Genomic DNA, 16,117 nt, shown 5'->3' on the forward strand with positions numbered 1-16,117 from the left:
TAATGTTTCAATGCTAATGCTGTGGACACTTTGGTACTTTAGACCACATTAAGATTAATGATACAGCTATTTAATATATATTGGTTAACTAGTATTTAAAAACACTTTTTTTCTGAGTGGCCTTTGAGAAATGTGCATTAACTGTGGTTTCCAGCCATACATTATTCTCTAACTTGTGATTATTTAACCCCCCTCGTGAGGAATTAAGTAGCACTCAAACCTCAAGCTCAGTCAAACTGACTTCTGTCTCCCACTTCTGCATGTCCACTTTCAACCATCATTTCCCAGTCTCTCAAAAATCAACACTCAGAGTTTTCTAAAAGGCTTGGAGTTATCTGGAGTCTCTGAATGATCACAGCATCTGCAAATCTGCTTCTTCCAATTTGAGTGTCTCATCCAGAAGTCTGAGGAAAGGAAAAGCCATTGCCAGGGCAAACGGCAGGGGCACTTCTCTGAAATCCTTGGTATTTTTCAATGAAGCCTTTGATGTGGCTCACCCTGTGAGAAACATTAAATCTTTGGACAATCCTTTCCCCATTGGCCTGCCAGATCTGGATCCTGGAGATGGGCTCCAAGTTGTTCAGTGGAACAGCAGACAAAGTACTTTTATTTTCAACTTCAATACTCATTGCTTTAGAAATTATTTTTAGTGTAGCACTTCCTAGTCTGTGACCCTGTCCTGAGAAGGGCTGGAATACAGGTTTTGTAGACATACATACTTCATTTTTTAACTTTAACATTCACCTCTTCTTTATCAAAAATTCCTCGTAATTTTGAAGGTAATTCCCCCTTTTTGATGGAGTTCAGAAACTGCTTAATTGCACCATCAGAGTAACTTCTAAAGTCATCATTGACTGTGAATCCATTTTTCCACAATTTTATATTTACATTTACCTGTTTCTTCTGTTCAGTGGGGGACAAGCATTTGGCCCCAACCTTCACTGCATCTTCAAAAAGAATGTCAACAAAATATTCACAGTCCCTTTGTTGATTATCATTGAGGGATTGTTTGTCAGGAGGTCCTGTTTCAAAAACCCATTCTTCTTTGTGTGTGTGTGTGTGTGTGTGTGTGTGTGTGTGTGTGTGTGTGTTTTCCATTTTTTTATTTGAATTAGAAACAAGATTGTTTTACATGTCAATCCCAGTTCCCTCTCCCTCCCCTTCTCCCCTACCACCTCCCCTACTGAAACCCTACCTATCACATACCCTTTCTGCTCCCCAGTGAGGGTGAAGCCTTCCATAGGGGGTCTTGAGAGTCTTCCATAGCCCCATGCCCCCCGGTGTGTCTTGGCTCAGGGAGTGTCCCTCTATGTGGAATGGGCTCCCAAAGTCCACACCTATGCTAGGGATAAGTACTGATCTACTGCAGGAGGCCCCATAGATTTCCAAGGTCTCCTCACTGACACCTAGGTTCCTGGAGTCTGGATCATTCCTGTGCTAGGTTCCCAGCTATCAGTCTTGGGACCACGAACTCCCTGTTGTTCAGGTCAACTATTTCTGTGAGTTTCACCAGCCTGGTCTGGACCCCTTTGCTCATCACTCTTCCTTCGCTGCAACTGGATTGCAGTTTAGTTCAGTGATTAGTTGTAGGTGTCTGCTTCTACTTCCACCAGCTGCTGGATGAAGGCTCTAGGATGGCATATAAGTCAGTCATCAATCTCATTATCATGGGAGGGCATTTAAGGTAGCCTCTCCTCTGTTGCTTAGATTGTTAGTTGGTGTCATCTTTGTTGTTCTCCAGACATTTCCTTAGTGCCTGATTTCTCTTTAAACCTATAATGTCTCCCTCTATTATGGTATCTCTTATCTTGTTTTCTTCTATTCTTCCCCTGACTTAACCTTTCTGCTCCCTCATGCCCTCCTTATCCCTCTTTTTCTCCCCTTGTCATTCTTCTAGCTCCCTCTCTCCTCCCACCATGCTTCCCAATTTGCTCAGGAGATCTTGTCCCTTTCCCCTTCTCCATGTATGTCTTTCTTAGGGTTCCCCTTGTTTGCTAGCTTCTCTGGCAGTGTGGATTGTGGGCTAGTAATCCTTTGCTCTATATCTAAGATTCATATATGAGTGAGTACATAACCTGTTTGTCTTTTTTGTGATTAGGTTACCTCACTCAGAATGGTTTCTTTTAGTTCCATCCATTTGCCTGCGATTTTCAAGATTCCATTGTTATTTTTCTGCTGAGTAGTACTCCATGGTGTAAATGTACCAGATTTTCTCTGTCAATTCTTCAGTTGAGGGGCATCTAGGCTGCTTCCAGTTTCTGGCTATTACAAATAATGCTGCTATGAACATTGTTGAACAAATGTCCTTGTTATATGAATGTGCTTCTTTTAGGTATATGCCTAGGAGTGGAATTGCTGGATCTTGTGGTAGACTCACTCCCATTTTCTACAGTCATACTGATTTCCAAAGTGGCTGTACAAGTTGGCACTCCCACCAGCAGTGGAGGAGTGTTCCCCTTTCTCCACATCCTCTCCAGCATAAACTATCATTGGTGTTTTTTATTTTAGCCATTCTGATAGGAGTAAGACTGTATCCCAGAGTTGTTTTGATTTGCATTTCCCTGATGGCTAAGGATGTTGAGCACTTTCTCAAGTGTCTTACAGTCATTTTAGATTCCTCTATTGAGAATTGTCTATTTAGTTCTGTACCCCACTTTTAAACTGGATTGTTTGGTGTTTTGGAGACTAGCTTCTTGAGTTCTTTGCATATTTTGGAAATTAGCCCTCTGTCAGATGTGGAGTTTCCCAGTCTGTGGGCTGACGTTTTGTCTTGCTAACTGTGTCCTTTGCCTTACAGAAGCTTCTCTATTAAGGGAAGATACGTAATCTGTGAGGTAAGATACCTTTGATTATATAAATGCCAGCCAAACACAAGCCAGAGTGTGCCAGAGGCAGCAAGGACAGGGGGGCTAGAGAGAGGGGGCCCTGTGTGCCTTGTCTGCTGCTTTAAACCCTATCCCGTGTCACCCTGAAATCACCTTGACCATGCCCTGACAAGCCTGGTCAGGCACACCTGTAGCTTCTAGCAGGCATGGCTTACAGTGTCCCCTACACTTCTCAATTTCAGGAGGTCCCATTTATCAATTGTTGATCTCAGTGTCTGTGCTACTAGTGTTATGTTCAGGAAGCAGTCTCCTGTACCAATTAATTCAAGGATATTTCCCACTTTGTCTTCAAATAGGTTCAGTGTGGCTGTATTTATGTTGAGGTCTCCGATCCATTTGAACTTAAGTTTTGTGCATGGCGATAGACATGGATCTATTGGCAGTCTTCTACATGTCAGTTATGCCAGCACCATTTGTTGAATATGCTTTCTTTAATTCATTGTATAAATTTAGCTTCTTTGTCAAAAATTAGGTGCTCATAGATGTGTGGGTTAATATCAGGGTTTTCATTTCCATTCCATTGGTCTACCTGTCTATTTTTGTGCCAATACCAAGCTGTTTTCAGGACTATAGCTTTGTAATAGAGCTTGAAGTCAGGGATGGTGATGCCTCTGGAAGTTCCTTTTTTGTACAGGGTTGTTTTGGCTATCCTGAGTTTTTTGTTTTTCCACATGAAGTTGAGAATTGTTCTTCCAAGGTCTGTGAAGAATTGCACTGGGATTTTGATGGGGATTGCATTGAATCTATAGATTGCTTTTGGCAAGTTTGCCATTTTTACTATGTTGATCCTACCTATCCAAGAACATGGGAGTACCTTCCATTTTCTGGTATCTTCTTTAATTTCTTTCTTTAAAGACTCAAAATTCTTACGGTACAGGTCTTTCACTGTTTTGGTTAGCGTTACCCCAATGTATTTTATGTTGTTTGTGACAATGGTAAAAGGTGATGTTTCTCTGATTTCTTTCTCCATGATTGTATCATCTGTATATAGTAGGGCTAATGATTTTCTTTGAGTTAATCCTGTATCCTGCCACTTTGCTGAAGGTGTTTATCAGCTGTAGGAGTTCCCTGGTAGAGATTTTCAGGTCACTTATGTAGACTATCATATCATCTGCAAATAGTGAGAGTTTGACTTCTTCCTTTCCTATTTGTATTCCCTTGATCTCCTTTGTTGTCTTATTGCTCTAGCTAGAACTTCAAGTACAATATTGAAGAGGTATGGAGATAGTGGACAGCCTTGTCCCCGATTTTTGAGGAATTGCATTGAGTTTCTCTCCATTTAATTTGATGTTGGCTGTTGGCTTGTGTATATTGCTTTTATTAGGTTAAGGTGTATTCCTGTTATCTCTGATCTCTCCAAGACCTTTATCATGAGGGGGTGCTCCTCAAAGTATTCCACACAATAGAAGCAGAAGGGTTATTGCCAAACTCTTTTTACGAGGCTTCAATAACCTTGGTACCCAAGCCACACAAAGACACAACTAAGAAAGAGAACTACAGACCAATATCCCTCACGAACTTTGATGCAAAAAAACCTCAATAAAATACTGGCAATTTGAATCCAAGAACACATCAGAGAACTCATCCACCATGATCAAGTAGGCTTAATCCCAGTGATGCAAGGATGGTTCAACATTCGAAAATCCATCAATGTAATCCACCATATAAACAGACTGAGAAAAAAGTACCACATGATCATCTCAGTAGATGCCAAAAAAGCCTTTGACAAAATCCATTCTTCTTTTATACTGTCAAGGTTATCTACTTCTTTCATTCTCTTTCTGCTACTGGGTGCGGCTGAGGCGGGGATGGAGGCCTCTGCCCGCCAGCGTCCTTCCCTGGCTGTGCAGTCCTGCTGTCAGGAAGCCCAGGGTGCTGACTCTGCTGTCAGGAAGCCCAGGGTGCTGACTCATTGAGGAGCAGATGCCCTGGTGGCAGGTGACAAGCGAGGAATGCCTCAGGGGAAACGCCCACCTGAGCAAGGTGAGGCCCTGTGGCTTAATCCTTGGTCTGGGAGAGTCTGCTAGTACTGCAGCCACCTCCCTGCCTGAGAGTCCCTTAGGCCAGGAGCTTCCTGAGAATCTCTTTAGGAACCAGCCACGGAGACACCATCAGCCTCCCTCAGTCTGCCTGACAGATGCGCCCCAAGGACGGCTCCGCTTGGCTCCGAGGAGCGTGCCCGGCTCCCTAATATTATTTCTATTCTTAAAAATTATACTGATAGTAGAAATTATCCTTCTGACTATCCACAGCTATATTTATGACCAGTAGATGGAATATTTTCACAAGATAAACACACAAGCAGATGTTATTAGGGAAGAAATGAAGTTCTTAGGGAAGCAATAAAGTGACTCATGAGAGAAATTACAGACTGGAGCAACTGGTTCCACAGCCAGTGTCCCCATGTCCTTGCCAGGTGGGCTCCCCACCAGGGAGTTATGCCTCTGATGGGTCGATCTGCTGAACACTAATTGTCACCTGCTGTATACTCCCATGGCAGCTCTCAGCAGTTGATGTTGGTTGTGGGCTTGCTGTAAACTGTCTTTGTTATGATTGGGTATGTTCTTTGTGTCCCTAATGTTTCCAGAAATTTTATCATGAAGGGGTGTTGGATTTTGCCAGAGGCCTTTTCTGCTATAATGGCATGACCATATTTTTTTTATCTTTTTGTTTGTTTATATGGTGAATAGCTTTTATTTATTTTCATATATTGAACCATCCTTGCAACTCTCCAATGAAGCCTACTTGATCATCACTGATAAGTTCTTTGTTGTGTTCTTGGATTTGATTTGCAAGTATTTTAAATGTATTTTTGCATCTATGTTCATAAAAGAAATTAGTCTGTAATTCTCTTCCTTTGTTGAGTCTTGGTAGGTTAGGTATCATGGTAACTGTGGCCTAATAAAATAAATTAGGGAATAATTTGAGTTGTATGGTATTAAATCTTCCTTGAATGTCAAGTATGTCATTATGATTCTCTAGATTTCCTTGGTCTTGTCTGTTGTAATGTCCTTTTCATTTTTGAGTTTACTAATTTGGATATCCACTCTTTCAGCTTTTTAGCTAGTTTGGATGAGGGTTTGTCAATCTTGTTGGTTTCTTAAAGAGCTAACTCTTTGTTTCATCGATTCTTTGTGTTTTTATCTTTGTTTCTATTTTATTCATTTCAGCCATGAGTATGATTATTTTTTGGCACTTACTCCTCTTGAGTATGATTATGTTTTTTTCTGTTGTAGAATTTTCAGGTGAGTTGTGAAGTTGCTAGTATTAGATGTCTCTTATATTTATTTTTATGTAGGCACTTAGCATTATGAATTTGCCTCTTAGGACTGATTATATTGCATTCCTTAGGTTTGGGTATATTGTGTATTCATTTTCATTTTCATTGAGTTCTAGAAAGTCTTTAATTTATTTCTGTGTTGACTCATTTTTTTTTTATTCAGAAAAGAGTGGCTCAGTTTCCATGAATTAGTAAACTTTCTTGTTGTTGATATCCAGCTTTAATCCATGGTGGTCTGACAGGATGGAGGGAGTTACTACAATTTTCTTGTATCTGTAGAGACTTACTTTGTGTCTGAGTGTCATGGCCACTATTAGAAAAATTCCATGAGGTGTAGAGAAGAAAGCATATTCCTTTGTGCTAGACTGACTGCAGATCGACTTCCCTTCTTCCTGGGTTCCAGTACTCCAGCCTCATCCCCAAGTCTAGCAGAGCACTGGCTGTGGTCTCCATTTCCCCCCTGATCCCATTGCCTTCATATCTCAAAGATCCTCCCCTCCAACCTTCTTCCCACCACCTCATCCCAGTCTCCCAGCCTTAACCAGCAGCATTCATTCCCTGTGAACACACCAGCTGAGCAGCCAGGGAAACAGGAAAGCTAACTGAAGACCTTCAACACTCCCTCCTCTCCTTCAAACCCAATTTCCTAGTCTCATCCCTGTCTCTGCAACAGAAGACCTGCTGCAGGCTTCCTTCCCCCTCTGCCTACATCTCCTGTGGATCCCACAGACCCCCGCCCCAAGTCTCCTTTCCCCACTTGTTGCTTTATCCCAGCCTCCCAATTCCAATAGGCACTCCACAATATCACACAATTCTGCCAGGGAAGCAGGTGGCCTGTCTATAGATTTTCCTTTTTCCTCTGTTCTTTGTAGTGGCCTTCAGTTCTCCTAGATCCAGTTCATCAGTTTCACCCCCAGTGCTAGAGCAGACCTCTGGGGTGACCTTTGTCCTCTGTCCCTCCCCTTGTTTCAAGGAAACTAATAGCAGATCCTGTTGAATACTCTGATCTCCTCCCTTCTGTGAACTCCCTCAGACTATCAGCCTATCTACATTCCTACGTGTCAACTCCCATTGATCAGAAATACATTTTACTGGGAAGTGACATTAGCCAAACCATATCAGGGCCATAAAATTTCCTACCAGGCAACAAACAGCCATCACAGTCTGGCAAAATCTAGAGAAGACACAGAAACCAAGGAGCAAAACACATACCAAAACAAAAACAAATCCAGACAACAGTACCTATGTAGGGAAAGATCTCTATGTACCTGTCTCAGTAACCACACCCATTTTGGCGTGGCTGCTGGTGCATACTGGGCTGGTGGGATAAAGGCCTGAGGAGAGGGGTGCTCCTCCTCTCTTTGGGTTCTGGTTGGGTCTTGGAGAGCTGCTGAGACTGGATGCTTGGAGCGCTAACGTGGGCTTTCAGTTTCTCATGTATGTGATTTCCCCTCAATAAAGTTAACCAACAATACCCATGTCCCATGTACGGTTATCTTTTGCCTATACAACTAGACTTATAATCATTCCAGTTGTGGATGATTAGATGTCACCATAAAAACACAATCAATAAGCTGAGTGTTGGTGGTGCATGCCTTTAATCCCAGCACATGGGAGGCACAGAGGCAGGCGGATCTCTGTGAGTTTGAGGCCAGCCTGGTCTCCAGAGCGAGTGCCAGGATAGGCTCCAAAGCTACACAGAGAAACCCAGTCTCAAAAAAAAACCACAATCAATAACAGCCAGGTAAATATGTCTCCACTAGAGAGCCCAGCTATCCTATCACAGTAGGCCCCGAATATTTCAACAGAGTTAAAGCACAATAAAAATCCTGTATAAAAATAACGGGCAGCCTCAAAGAGGAAATTAATAAATCCCTTAAAGAAATACAGGAAAACATAAAATGGTGTGAAGAAATGAACAAATAAATCACTTTAAAAAATCCAAAAAAACACAAAGGTAAGAAAATGAATAAAACTGATTAAGACCTGAAAGTGTAATTAGAATCAACAAAGAAAACCCACACTGAGGGTGGAAAAGTTTGAGGAGCTCCTTTCCTTTCCTATTCATAAGATAATCAGTTCCCAGGGAAAGTATTTTCTTGTTATCTCCATTTCATTCTCCCCAGTCCTGCTTGTACCGTGGTGGATCATGTGGGCATAAGCTGGGCCACTCAGGCCATAAGTAAAGGTTGGACAAGGCCTGAATAAACTTGCTGGCTCCACTGAAAGTTTATTGAGATGCTCATCTCACCTAAAATCTGGCTGGGTAAGGCTAGGGGAGAAATCTGGGTCCCTAAGAGGTGTCCCCTAAACAGTGCTATTAGAAAAGCAACTCAGATGGCTGGTGGGTTATAGGTAGAGAAATTTAGGGACAAAGGAAAGTCAGGCAGAGCCAGGAATATTTGAGTGCTCACCCCTCAGCCACTATGACATCAGGATCTTACAGGGACACCTTCTGACTTCTCATAGAGGTCCATAATCAGGTGAGGATGGGTTTCCTTCAGAGCTTGGTAGACTTGGTCTTTGCTGTCCCAGTCCCAGGACCTGCTGAGGCTGAAGAGTTTCCGCATCTTGCCTTGGTTGGTGGCCTCAGCCCGCACTGCCTCATACTCCTCTTCACTCAACACCAGATTATACAGCCTGTCCAAAAGAGGGTCCACTGATGTCACTCGGGCTACCAACTGCTCCCGATGGTGGTCCACAAAATGTATCCTGGCAGCAGCATCTAGGGATGAAGACACTGGCACTGAGCAAAGCAAGGCAATTCCATGGGCTCTCACACTGACTGCCCACTTCTTGTATTTATTTATTTATTTATTTATTTATATATTTATTTATTTATTTTCAGGGATTTCATCTGCAACCCTGGCTCTGGAGAGTCATTTGAAAAAAATTCTGTGCCTTTCCTGAGGCCTGTTATTTGTCTGACACTCTACCAAACCAGGAAGAAGGGTTCATGGTTGGATGGTCAGTTTGGAAGTGTGTGGAGTTGTTGTCTCCATGGGAAGCAGCAAGGGGCATGAGAGGAACTCTGCCCTGGGCATGCATGTCTCCTGCCTGTCCTGATGAGATCTGCAAAGTTAGGTTCCCTCCTTTCCCACTGCCCTTCCGTCAAGGATCAGATGATCTACCAGCAGAATACTATTGGCCCTGCCTGGCCTCATATAGATGTTAGTTACCTTTGAGTGCTTCAGCGATCATGGATGGTGTAGGTCTGAGGTCCCCTGGAAGAAAAGAGAAATGGTGCAACTGTAATGATGCCTGTCACCAACACTCAATGCTCTCTGTGACTCTCCCATCCATGCCTGAGATTTTGAAAATGAGCTACAGAGATTCTAACATAGTCTGGAAGGTGAACATTTCCTTACTCACACAGGGAATTGAGGCACCAGGTGTATCCTCATTGCTAGAGAAGACATAAGAATCTCCCATATGATCTCAGCATCATTTTCATCCTAGATTGAAGTCTCTATGGAGAATTAACCAAGTCCCATGCTGGCTTATATCATTTGACATTTGATCCTGGGTAGAAAACTTTTTTTTTCTCATTTGACCTTGTACTCTCACATGCCACAAATGTTCTTGATTTGTTGCAGAATCAAGATGAAACAAGACTAAGCATATGAACAATGAGCAAATTTTAGCTTCAAGTGAAGGAGGTTAATAAATTTCAGCTCATGAATAAGCTCCAAATATTTAAGAAAACCCCAAATTCACTGTGCTCTAGCAGTTTAGGGAAGTCATCTCAAGGACCCAGTTTGTAGTACTGGAAGCCCTGGATTCATTCGTATGAAGGAAGGATGATATTCCATCTTCACACATCGTGATGTGCAGATAAACTGGAGCATCTCATCAAGAGAGTGATTGAGTATAATGAATTTTAAAACCAAGATGTAAGAGTTGGGACACAAGAGGGGGCATGATTATCATCTTCCAGTATTTGAATACTTTTCCACAGGAGAGGGAGGACAGATTAATGAGTCCCATAGAACAGAATTTAAATAATCATGACAAAGATGTTGGCTTAATAAAGAAAAACATCAACATTGCTCCCATCAGCTAAGAATCACACTATGAGATCTGTATTAACAGTATTTAACCTTTCCAATCATCCTATCAGTTACCCATTCTGATCTTCAGTTTACAGGTGAGGAATCTCAGACTCAAATGAGTTAAGTCATTTTTTCAAGATTGTCTGAAGAGCAAGTGCTGGAGTGAGATTCAAACCCTGGCCTGATGTTGGGGCAGCTCAGTTCTCCACTGGTGGCTCACTCAAGCCAAGGCTGAGCAAAGCCTATTATTTTATCACATATTTAGACTGTTTCTAGCAGCTCAGAAGCAGGGACAATAACTATTTGACAGATGACAAGAGCTGGGCATCCCCAGATGTACTGATTAGAGGAGCTTCTTTTAGAATTGTGAGCATTGAACTAAGACTGTTCTCTTATTTCATTAAAGAAATGTCACTATTTGGTTTTCTCTTGTCCATGTCAGCTTGAAAATATTGATGAGTTACAATAGCCAATAAAGAAATAAAAATCTAAAATTTTGGGCCAGAAAACCTAACCACAGAAATGGAAGCACTCTTTAAGAAAAATCATATATATGGAAGTAATTAAGGAGGGCCTTAGAAGAAGAAAGGACATTCCTGAGGCTCATTGTTTGTAAGAATTAGTATTCTTATTCTTAAAAGCACACTATACCCTCAATGCAGTCCCAGTCAACATGCTAGGGACAGTCTTCACAAATAGTGTGGGGGAAATGCTGAAATACATGTGGAACCACTAGAGACATAGGATGTCCATAGTAATTCAGAACAAAAACAATTTTGTAGAAAGCTTCATCACACCTGATTTCAAATCAATGCTATAGTCATAATAGTAAAAGTAGCATGGTATTGGCAGAAAAAGATGTGCAGATCAATAAAACATAATAGCAACCCAGATAAAAGTCCACACGACCATAGACAGCTACCTGGTCTTTGACAAAGAACCCAAAATATACCTTGTAGGAAAGACATCCTGTTAAACAAATGGTTCTGAAAAACTAGATAGCACTGTGTGGAAAATTAAACTGCCTACCTCTCACTTTAAAAAGTCAACTCTAAATGATCAAAGACCTTAATGTGGGACCCAATACCCGAAACTTGTAGAGGAAGATTAGGGAGAGCATTTCAACACAGCAGCACAAGTCACAATTGTGTCACTAAGACTCTGGTAGCCTAGGAATTAGATCTAATAATTGATAAATTGGATCTCAAGACACTAAAAGAAAAGTTCTGAGTATCAAAGGAAACTTAATTGAGTGAAGATGCAGCCAAGAATGGAAGAAACTACTTCCCAGTTAAAATTTGACAGATTAGTAATAGGAAAATGTATGGAACTGAAAACATAAACAAGAAGAAAACAGCACAGTTTTGAGGTTTGTCATAGGAGTAACCACAGGATTCTTAAAGGAGGAAATATACAAAGGTAGGAAATACTTAGCTATTATGTCAATACAGCTTGAAATTACATATGATCCCAATTCTCATGCCTTGAGAATGTCCAATATGAACGATTTAAATGATAATGAATGCTGGAGTGTATGTGGAGACAGCTAACACTTACACACTGCCTTTGGGAGTGCAAACTAGTGCAGCCTCTGTCTAAAGCAATCTGGAGGCTTCTTAAGAACTAGAAATAGAACTACCATATAAACCAACCTTACCACTCCTGGTAATATATCTAAAGAAATACATATTATACTATGGAGACATTTTCAAAGCCATGTTTCCCGAAGTTCTGTTCACAATATCTGGGAAATGCAAGAATCCTAGATGGCCCTTTACAGTTAATTCAGTAATGGAGTGTGGCTCATATATACCTTGGAGTTTTTCAGGGATGAAGTAAATTGCTTTATGAAAGTAAAGTATACAATAGGAAGATAAGCCAGACCCCAAAGGAAAGACACAGCATCTCTCACATGCAGTTTCTATTCTGGAGCCTTTAGTTCTATGAAGTCGGTATATCCCTGGAAACTAGAAAAATAGAAATGGGGCAGTGATTTAGGAAGGAAAGGAGGGGAGTAGCTTATTGGTGAAATGAGGGTAGAGAGGGAATACTTGGAGCAGAAATGGTCAAACAGTAAGAGGGGTGGGAGATGGAGGCTATGGGGGGCAGATGGGATGGGTTACTGAAAATGAAGACAGTATTTAAAAGTCACATTGATACCAATACAAAAATCATAAAAGAGTTGAATACAAGACACCCTATCAGGATTGAAATGGGAGGTCTTAGAAGTAATGAATTTCAAAAACAAAACGGAATTCCAGGTTGGGGTATCTCCATAGGAACCATTGGGCAGGGAGGCCCTGGAGGTTCCCATGACAATACAGGTGCATTTCATTTTTCTTGGCTCCACATCAGAGCTAGTGAATAAGAACTTATTGCCAAAGACACCACAAATGTTGAATATGTGGTTTAGAGAAATCAAGCTGGAACTGAGTTTGAAGCTTCATTGTGATGCTTTATAGTGTGATGCTTTATAGATGATGTTAAGCAGGCTGCTGAGGAAGAAAAGGCATCAATTGCCAGGAAAGATGGTCCCATTGCTGCAATAGTGGCACAAGAGTGATGGGAGCAACCAGTAGCTCCCTGATTACACTTCTGGGCCACCCACAAATAGAATCCACCCCTAGCATTTTAAACTGAAAATACAAACAAACCCAGGCCTTTGGATGCCTTAGGCCCTTGAGAGAAGCTACTATTGCTACTTAGATAAATGGACATAGTGTCAATGCCTGTCTTCATATCTATGTTTATACCATAGACAAAGGATCTTTTCAGCCTTATCCAGGAAGCCTCTCGCTGCTGTGGATGGAGGTGAATGCAGATACCTGTGTCTGTGCAGGTTACTGAGATGGTTGAGTACTCATCCCTATAAGTAGTTATTTACACCACACCTTAAGGTTCTAAGATTGTTGTGGAAGAGAAATTCGAAGAACGTACGGACAGAAGACATCGGGAATGTTTGTGAAGATATGGAGAAGAGGTTGTGAAGTGGTCTCTTCTAAGCATAACATGTCTCATAGCACCTGCACTTAGTGTCCCTGACGCACACAAGTAGGGTCTGTGCATCAGTCAGCTAGACACGGGGAAGCAGCTCACAGGGACAGTGCTGCTTAAATATTGGCAAATAATAGATTATGGGAGAAAGGGATGTATGCACTCCATCTGTATCCACTGGTAAACTCACTCCTTTTTACTGGGTAGTTCAAACACACAGGAACACAGATGGCCCTAGGGAAGCTCTGAGAGACACAAAGCAAAGTTTATTACTGTGGGAAAGAAATTTGTTCACTCATAATTGCTTAAGTCCTGAGAACACTATTGGAAACCACATGAGAGCGCACAATCGGAGGCATAGAGTCACAGGAGGCCTGTCCTTATAAGGAGCATCTTTTATGGGCTTCCTGCCTCTTCTTTCTCCCCCTCTTCTCTTCTCTTCCCTCCTCTCTTCTCTCCCCCTCCTCTCTTCTGTCCCTCCCCCTCTTCTGTTCTCCTTCCCTTCCCTTCCCTTCCCTTCAAATTTTCCTGCCCCTCTTCTCCCAGCTTGCTCTCACTCTAACTCTAACCACCTGTTTGGGATCTAGCAAAAGCCACATAACTAATCTATTTCAAGACACCAAGAACTAATGACAATACACCTTTTCCCACTCATTGCCTTTCTTCAACCTTTGGAGTATATGGACTTGAAAAAAATTTACCTGGTTTCAATAAGGCTTCCCATATGAGATTCTTATTCTTCTTGTCTCTGATTTGCAGCTTAATCCCTGAACCCATGTGGCCAACGTGAATCTCTGAGAAGAGCTGGCATTCCCCGGGGCTCCTGTAGCCCAACTCCAGTTCCTGAAGAAAGAGAGGGGGATCGAGAGAGGGATAGAGAGGCATTGTGAGAAACCTCTCTCTACTCATGTGAACAGTGCTTTCCACACCCCCATACTTTCTTGCTCTTGCAAACCACATTAAACACCAGGTATCTTTTGCACTGAGGTAACCCACAGCCTTTGAATGCAATCTTTACTCAGAAGGTTGGAACATTGTGGAAGAGGACATAGAAAGAATGTAGCAATGAAGGTACTGAGAATGTTAATCGACTCAATTTGGACTCTCATCATGATGACTGACAAAAATGTGACAGGAAGCAATGTAAGTAAGGGTTTATATTGTTGTTTAGTTTCATTAGGAGGAACATATAGAAGCTGGGGCTCCATTCTTGGTGGCAGCATTTTGTGGCACAGCTTGTTATATCCCAGAGGATCAGCAATCAGCTAGTAGATGTGGGGGTCAAGGCATGGATATAACCCTCATGGCTTGCCACAACTCCCCAAATATTAGCATTAACTAGGGATCAAGTGTTGAAACGGTTACACGTGTAGGAGGCATTTTTGATTTAAACCATAACAACTGAGACATCATCCTGTAAGGTCGGCTCATAAATCTTAAGCCAGGGCTTGCTGTCCACGTTAGGCTGACCCCTTCTCCATGCCATATGAATGCAATCCCTCAATTCCCCAGGCCTGCTCTGCTGTATTCCTGTGTGGTCCCTTAGATTGTTTTCCAGCTAACTAGGATGTATTCTTACTCATCCCAAATCCCAATAGTTTTCTCCCCAATCTCAGTTTGATGCAAAGCCCACAGGTTTCCCAAGCCTGGTATCTGACCCTGAAGAGCAGTAAATTCTGGATTCTCACCTTTGGGATGATTTCCAGCTTCTTGGATGCAGACACAATGTAGCGTGAGCCGATGTAAAGAGAGTCTACTGGGGGTGGCTTATTTATTCGAACAAACTGAAACTTCATTTCTTCTTCATCAATGGATTAGGGAACATTGCAGTTAGCGATTAGGTAGATTTCTGATCTACAACAGCTATCTGGGGTGAATAAGGTGAGGTGGTGGATCAGTGTCGGAGGTGGGATCAGGTGACAGCACCCGGCAGTCTTCTGCCTTGTGTTCTGCCACACACTGTTGAATTATTGGCCCCTGTCATATTCATTTCAGGGTCCCTGCCATAGAGGAAGGGGTTTGGCTAAATGTTGAATGTGGAGAAATGCCATCCTTCTGATGGGTGGAAAGGGGCCACAGAAGGCTGTGCAGAGATAAAGGGGCATTTAAGGCAGTGGAGAGGGGCTCTGTTGTGAGGGGCCAAGAAGAGTGCAGAATCATAAACACCAGAGTTCTCCGTATAGAACTGCATCACCACTGGAGAATCTCTCCAAGGGGTTTATATTCTGTCTCAAGTTTTCCTTCACCCCACCCTGGCCCCACCCACCATTGGGGTTCTCAGTGTCACCTTGCAGATTGTGCAGTCATTGGGGATCAGGTAGAGATGAAGGGTGAGTTCGTTGAGATTGAGATGATAGTAGATCAGTGTGATGGAAGTGATGGGGATGAAGTGTCCAAAAGCAGGGATCATTCTCACTGGAACTCCCACTGGGGAGAAGCTTGGGCTTTTCAGTACTGCGTAGTGCTGCTCCACCCTGGCTGGAATTTCTAGGATGATCCCATGTTCTTGAAAGTGGGCCACATGGAACAAGAAGATGTCCATTTGTTCCTCTGTGAATGAAAATTTTCAAAAATGTAGATTTAGCATTTCCATTTAGCTGTCCTTGGTTGGAAAAACAGCATCCCAGGATTTAGATTGACTGTGGAATGAAATGGCCACCATAGTTGGTGGGACAATTTGGGAAGGAGTAAGAGGTGTGACCTTGTTGGAAGAGGTGTATAACTGGAATGGACTTAGAGGTTTCAAAAGCCTTTTCTACTTCCATGTTCCTTTCTCTCTACTCCCTGAAGTTAAACATGTAAACTTTCAGCTGCTGCTCCAGTGCCAAGCCTTTCTGCTTTCTACCATGCTTGATGCAGTGATGGTCTTGGACTCACCCTCTGATTCTGCAAGTCCCAATAAAATA

At 42.3% G+C, this 16,117-nt stretch overlaps 2 pseudogenes; both read right to left on the reverse strand.

Annotated features, from left to right (window-relative positions):
• Positions 1-306: 306 nt before the first annotated feature.
• Positions 307-4,659, reverse strand: LOC100774257 (annotated as a pseudogene).
• A 3,938-nt stretch (positions 4,660-8,597) lies between these two features.
• LOC100758714 overlaps positions 8,598-16,117 on the reverse strand; it is a 52,348-nt pseudogene continuing 44,828 nt past the window's right edge.

The sequence above is a fragment of the Cricetulus griseus genome, chromosome 7 (genome assembly GCF_003668045.3).
Source record: "Cricetulus griseus strain 17A/GY chromosome 7, alternate assembly CriGri-PICRH-1.0, whole genome shotgun sequence".
NCBI lineage: Eukaryota > Metazoa > Chordata > Mammalia > Rodentia > Cricetidae > Cricetulus > Cricetulus griseus.